Raw genomic sequence first — 7,427 nt, 5'->3', positions numbered from 1 at the left:
TGTGAGATGCGTCGCCCCTCGATGGTGACTACACTGTGCGTCCTTCTCGAGGCAGAGAAAAAAGGTCTTCGTCGGACAGCTGAAGGCTCCAGCTGTTCGGTCAGCGAACGTTCTTCTTCTGGAGCGCGGGCGGCACGCGACATGGCGGCTCTGCTCGGTCGTCTTCTTCCTTGCCTACACGCTCGCCAACCCACCGCGAAAGTTTCGTAAGCAAAGTTTTGTGCAAACGAAATAAAATGCTTTTGTGTGCAGAACAAGACGCGGTTGGAGAGTATAATCTAGGAACACAAGATAGCCAAACACAGCTACATATATTGATTGAATTTACTCGGCAACATTTGGACAGTTCGTCGTTAACCTGTATTGAAAGCTTTTCGTTTGAGCAGAATCGCCGCAAGAAAAATCTATTTGTCACGCTAAAAAATCATTTCGCATGAAAGCAGATAAAACAGTTGCTGAATGCGGACTTCATATATATCGGTATATTGAAACGAAACGTTTATGCGCGGGAGATAAGTGAACACGAAATTAATAAGACTAGTCAACGGTGGCCAATTTATGCCTTGTCTTAGGACCAGTTTCGTACACGTTACAGAAAATAAGCAGCTGATTACATTTTTTTTTGCGAAGTTTATTGCCTCAGGGCATAAAAATGCTATCAAGGATGAAGGATGTGGTCTAATTAATGAATAAAGGTTGACTGATGCAATAAAGTCGAGGAGTGTACGATGATATGGTCCCTGCGTCCAAGCCGCATATGACTGCGGATTATAGGGGAAGGGGCCAGCTGCCACCAGATGCCGGATCCGCGTTGGCTTGAGTGCTGGACAAGCCCAAAGCAAGTGATGGATGTCAGCTTCTGGATTTACAGACGGGGCACCCAGGGTGTGGATACCAATGCTGAAATTGAGACCACTTTCTGATCACGCTTTTGTTTCAGAAGAAAAGCTAGGGAGGGGCAGTGTAGTAGGGTGGGACAGAAAGAAGTAGGACAAGGGGTAGAAGAATGTTTCTTCGGTATGTATATTTGAGCCTGGAACCGGTGACCCCGGTGCTCGAAAAAGAAAATAAAAAGCGGCAGTAACAGCAGGACTCATCATTCACCACGCAATGGAGTTTTTCCTGCTGTTGCCGCTTTCCTTGCCCTGCTTCTTTATAACCCCCCCCCCCCCCCCCCCCCCCGTACTGCCAACGACGCTGCAAGAATAACTGGAGCTCCGCCGTAGTCATCGTCTTGCTGGACTGCCACCGCTTCCGATCCTCAAGGAGCACGCAACTGACTCGAACCGTGCACGCCGCGACACTGAACGTCAGGCTGGTGATATCCCTGCCATCGGCAGAACTGTTCCGTCTCAGCTTTACCGAGAACCACGGTCGTTTGCAGGAGAAGAGGGTGAGGATGTTGAGAAGTGGTTAGCTCATTATCAAATAGCTGGTCGGTACAACCGGTGGCACCCTGTCACCATGCTAACCAATATCGTTTTCTTTCTAACTCATACGGCGATGGTTTGGCTTGAGAATAACGAGAACAAATTGACGACTTGGAAACGGTTTGCTACAGAATTAAAACAGCGTTTTGACGACTCTGTCCCGAGCAAAAAGTGAGCTGAGCAGACCCTTGTCCAAAGAGCTCAATTGCCCTGTGAAATTTGCACCCCCTATACTGAAGAGATCCTTCGCTTATGCAAATATGGCAATTCAAACATGCCCGAACAAGGTAGAGTTGGCCACCCTTTGAAGGGCATCGCGGAAGACGTGTACAACTTCTTAATCGCCAAAGACAGCCTTGACACTGTCTCTCATGTCATGTCGTATGCGCCAAACTTTGGACGGTTGGCCAATGTGCCTACCGTGGTCAGCCTTGATGATCATGCCCTACAGGACTTTCCGTCGACTATACGGCAAATCGAACGAGAACTTCTACGCCTCAACCCCCTTCCCCAGCATGAATCGGCTTAGGTCTCTGGCCACAGGGTCCCTATAGGGCCGGCTTCTTCACCATCACAAGCGATTGCAGCGCTGCCTTTCTTTCAATCTTTTCAAGCTGCAGCTTCGATTGACTATCTCCCTTTGCATTCGCCAACCCGACTTCGTCCGTCGATGCTCAATGCCCAAAGGTGTGATTTTGCCTCACGCAATTGCCGACGTTCAATCCGACCTACTAGGACTGCTGAGCCGTACGAGCATTCAGCTACAACTACGACGCGTTCTGCTGGTCCTGGCCTTTATCAACAGCAGCATTTTGTACCCACAGCACCGATCTGCTACCATTGTGGCATCGAAGGTCATATCACCAGGTACTACCGCAGTAGGCTGTCGTCACGCTATATAACCGCCCGGTGCCTCCAACAGTACCCACCAATCGGCACTACGGACTTGATTTGCGGCAAACAGATGCTACGCGTGGGTATTATATGAATGGCCCGAACGAGTAACTACGCGACCATTCCCCTACACCTGATCGAAGTGTTACCCCTCAGGCTGCTGCAAATGTGCTGTGCGCCAATATCCCCCTTCAACTGTAATGCTAAAAAAAAAGAAATCGTGTGCTCATTGATGGTGCGTGTACATTAGCTTTGGTGGATACGGGTGCGACTGTGTCTGTGATGAGTAATGAGTTTCAGCGCTTGTTGGGACGCAAAGTGATGTTTGAATACGATCGTGTCTCAACGTTTTGTGGTGTTCGCGGAGAGGCGTTGCGGCCTCTGGGTGTGTGCAATGATCAAGTGTCTGTGGGTGGTTCAATTTTTCAAGCCGAAATCGTCGCAATACCCCCCTCTACGCATGAAATTATATTAGGAATGGACGTTGTGAAGTAACGTGGCGCTGCCGTGGACTGCCGAAGTGAAGAGGTTTATTTTGATGGTGCTCATCTGCCAAGTCTTTTTGAAAGCTGCCGTAACCAAGAAACGGTTTTGAGTATTACCGAAGACACAGTAATTCTACCCTTGTCTGCCATGTTCGTTCCAGTGCCCGCTCCACTTACTTACCAGACCACATTTGAGGCAGTGGTGCACCCAATACACTGAGCATGTCTAAAAAAAAATGTTATTCCTCATTGTATGATTTCCGTGCATCACGTTAGTGCCTCGCTGTGGACACTGAACACATCATCGGAACCTGCAGTTTTATGAACTGGGTTGAAGATTATCTCGTGTGAACCCGATGTGTCCCGCGTCGTTGCTTTGGTCACAGATGCTACGACTGCCCCCGTTACCTTCAGCCGCTGATGAATCCTCACTTTTCAACATTATCAGCCCCGATCTGAGCTCATCTCAACGCCGTACTCTTGTGGATATTCTTCTGCCCTTCTCGCCTATGTTTGAATTTTCAGAAAAAAAAAAGAAAAGAAAAAAGGACCAACCTCTAGCCCTGTATCTCGGACCCATCATACCATCGATACTGGCTCGGCTCGTCCCATCCGTCAAAAGCCTTATCGCGTGTCTCTATCTGAGCGCAAAGTCATTCATGAGCAAGTGGAGGACACGATCCAGCCCTTGGGCAGCTAATGTCATTCTCGTGCGCAAGAAATACGGTTAGTGGAGATTTTGTGTGGATTATCGATATATCAACTGTGTTACAAAAAAGGACGTCTATCCTCTTTTTCGCATAGATGACGCCCTCGACTGCCTCTCTGCTGCGTTCTTTTTTTCTTGTCTTGATCTCAGATCTGGCTAGTGGCAAATTCCAGTGGACCCTGCGGATAAGAAAAAGACGTCCTTTGTCACGCCAGATGGTCGTTTTGAGTTTGATGTTATGTCATTCGGTCTGTGCAATGCGCCTGACACATTCGAACGATTCATGGATACAGTTCTGCGGCGCTTAAGATGGGACATTTGCCTTTGCTATCTTGACGACGTCGTTATATTTAGGAAATCTTTCCCAGAGCGCAATGACCGTCTAGTCCGCGTCTTGTAGTGTTTGCACAAAGCCGCCCTGATTCTGAACTCAAAAAAGTGCCATTTTGGAGAGCGCCAAGTGCTGGTCCTAGGGCATCTTGTCAATGATAATGGCGTTATGCTGGATTCCTAGAAAACCGCACCTTTAGAGTCCTTTAAACCCCCCACAGACAGTGAAAAAGTTCCGCAGTTTCGTAGGGTTGTGTTCGTATTTTAGATGCTTTGTACGTCGCTTTGCTGATTGCCTACACGTTGACGTGCCTTCTCAACAAAAACGGCACATTTGACTGGACACCAGAGTGCGACGCGTCATTCCGTCAGGTAAAATTTCGTTTAATATCAAAACACATTCTCCTTCGATCCTGCTGCATCAACAGAAGCTCACACGGACGCTAGTGGAATTGGCATTGGTGCAGCCCTTGTCCAGCTCCACGACGAACGAGAGCATGTCATTGCGTACGCAAGTCGCACCCTAAGCAAGTCAGAGCGAAATTATAGTTACCGAACAGGAATGCCTGGCAGTCGTTTTCGTGGTGCAGCGTTTTCGTTCATATTTGTACGGACGGTCGTTCACTACCGTAATCGACTATCATTCACTATGTTGGCTGCAGAACCTTTGAGACCCATGTGGACGCCTCGCACTCTGGGCCCTCCGGTTACAATAATATGACTTCGCCGTCGTATATAAAAGTGGAAGGCGTCATGAAGACGCTGGTTGTCTTTCTAAGATGCAGTGGCCACGACCGAATCCTACGCCGATGATTTCGACAATTATATATCGGCCCTTGAGCTGGCATTCCCCGACCCGAAAATTTTTAAAACTGAACAGCAAAGGGACAAGGGCTTGCAGCCCCTCTTTGCAGCCGCCCAAGCCAGCGGAGCTACAAGCCGTTTTTGCGTGCGTGATGGCCTCTTGTGGAAAAACAGTTACTCCCCTGTTGACCAGCGATACCTACTCGTGTTTCCCAAGCCGCTTTGACGTATTGCTTGTCATGCACGATTATCCGACTTATGGGCCTCTAGGTTCGGTTCGAACACTTCACCGTGCTCAAGAAAGATTTTACTGGCCCAGAAAGCGCTCGACGATCGAATAATACTTTGCGAGTTGCAAGCAATGTCAACGCCATAATCGTCCCATCACAGCTCCATCTGGCTTGCTACATTCTGTAAAGATCCCGACAACACCGTTCGATCAAGTAGGCATTGACCTCGTAGGTCCCTCTCCGAAGTTCTTGGATAGAAATCTCTGAATTGTAGTCTGTGCGGACTACCTCATACGTTATTGTGAAACCGCCGCTCTTCCACCTGCTACGGCGCATCAAGTGTCGCTTTTCGTGCTGAAATGAGTAATCTTATGACACGGGCCGCCACGAATTGTGATCACAGATCGAGGCCGCCAATTCACCGCTGATGTCGTTGAAGAGCTCATGCGTTTGTGTACCGTAACTTTCCGACACTCAACGCCATACCATCCCGAGACATGTGGCTTGACGGAGCGCGTTAATAGAACGCTTACCAACATGCTAGCCATGTATTTGGATGCGGGGCAGGAGAACTGGGACACCATACTCCCTTTCATAGCAAACACGATTAATACCGCCACGCATGAGACGACTGGGTGCAGCCGATTGTTCCTGTTTTATGCCAGGCCACCGCGCTACTCCCTGCATACCATCCTGCCCTTCTCAAGCTGTGAAGATTCCTGCCTGGCTGAGACCCTCTGCCTCGACGAAGAAGCTCCAAGAATCGCCCACTTACTGTCTCGCGCTTTACAGGAACGCTACAAAGCACGATATGATGCCAGTCATCGGCGTGTCACATACTCTATAGGTGATTTCATCTCTCTGTGGCGTCCAGTTCGGCACCGTGGCCTACTTCAAAAACTCTTAGCCCACTATGACGGGCCAAATGTGGTATTCAAATGAATAAATGATTTAACTTATGAAGTAGCCCGCCTGACCGCATCGTGTCGTCGGTCTGCGAAGAGTGAACTGTTCCACGTCATCAGTTTAAAGCCGTATGAGCCTTGCAAGACATATGAACACGTCCAGAGGGCTTCGGCTGAGTAGGGGGAGAGAGAGAGAATAAAGATTTATTTCATCTATAGAGTTTGTGGTGGTTAAATGTCTACCATCTTCCGTAGCGGCGGTCGTCCGCCCCGCAGGATGCCGCCGCCAGCTGGGCCCGTCGGATCAGACCTTCTTGGTATTCCCGCCGGTCGCTATAGGGGAAAATGTAACGCTACTGACAAAGACGGGGTATTGTGTGGCAGAAGCGAAGAAAGAAGAGAATAGAAGAAAGAAGCGGTGGCGTTTTCCTCACCTTGTTCCTCTCCCATCTGCATTGTAAACAAACACCCCTTTACCATTTAGTCGTAACAATATATATATATATATATATATATATATATATATATATATATATATATATATATATATATATATATATATATATATATATATATATATATATATATATATATATATATATATATATATATATATATATATATATATATATCGTACGAACACCTTGCGCAATGCTTCGATACCGTTTGCTACGTCTTTTACTTCGTAGCATAATCTGCAAAAAGACGCTGCGCAGCAAGGGAGTTGGAAAACTTAAACAATCGTCTGTAGGTGTCTTCTTGGGAAAATCAGACACTGCTTTTGATGTCAAACTATGGCGAGGTGGGTTAAATGTCTTCGCCAAAAGCTGGTGGAACTCCGGACGACATCGCAACTCGACAGGCAACTATGCGCATAGCCGCGCTGCCGAACAATTTGACTCAATCACATCACAGAGATTCAATTGCTTTCAAGATCATTTTCTGTGATTGCCTTTTTTTTTTGCCATTCATTGAATAGCTTCACACAGTAACCTTCGGTAATTTATCCTGCTGCACTGCAAGCAAGTAAACGGCAATTACTATGCTAGTGGCCTGATCAACTGCGTAAGTGCTAAACTCCATATTTTCCCATATCGGGTTACATGGACGCATGCCATTCTGCTCAGATAAGAGCGATAGTGACAATTTTGTCACAAAGCTAAATTCCATTCAAACCACCATGAAGTAAGCAGACCTGCTTCATATTAAGACCTCTTGCTGTTTCAGCTGTCAGAGCAAACGATCCAGGCAGGAAGAAGAACGGAAAGAATTCACCCGCACTTTGCAGGAGAGGCGATTGCTCGCGTTTTCCGGTATACGGCCCATGGCCTAGGTCTTGTGCATGTGACCCGCAGCCGCAGTACATCAATATAGTAGGATACAACTGAACTTTGCAGTAACCGACACACGCAATTCCTCCGCGGCCGAAAACAGTCTGTTGTTAGGGCTCTTCTGGTCACCCAAATGACAAGTCAACCATCAAATCAAAATAAAAGCGCAAGAATTTCAATGTCACTAGCTTGTTCGGTATCGTCAAATATTAAAAATCGGCTCTGTTTACTGTTGAAAGCAGTAATACACACGCCGCGTATCACTGCCGAGAATTAGTAACTGTTTTTTTTTTGTGTGTGTTCTATCTT

Source organism: Amblyomma maculatum, chromosome 1, assembly GCF_055883805.1.
Source record: "Amblyomma maculatum isolate TAMU_Amacu chromosome 1, ASM5588380v1, whole genome shotgun sequence".
In the NCBI taxonomy this organism is placed as follows: domain Eukaryota; kingdom Metazoa; phylum Arthropoda; class Arachnida; order Ixodida; family Ixodidae; genus Amblyomma; species Amblyomma maculatum.
Note: the sequence above shows the minus strand (reverse complement) of the source record.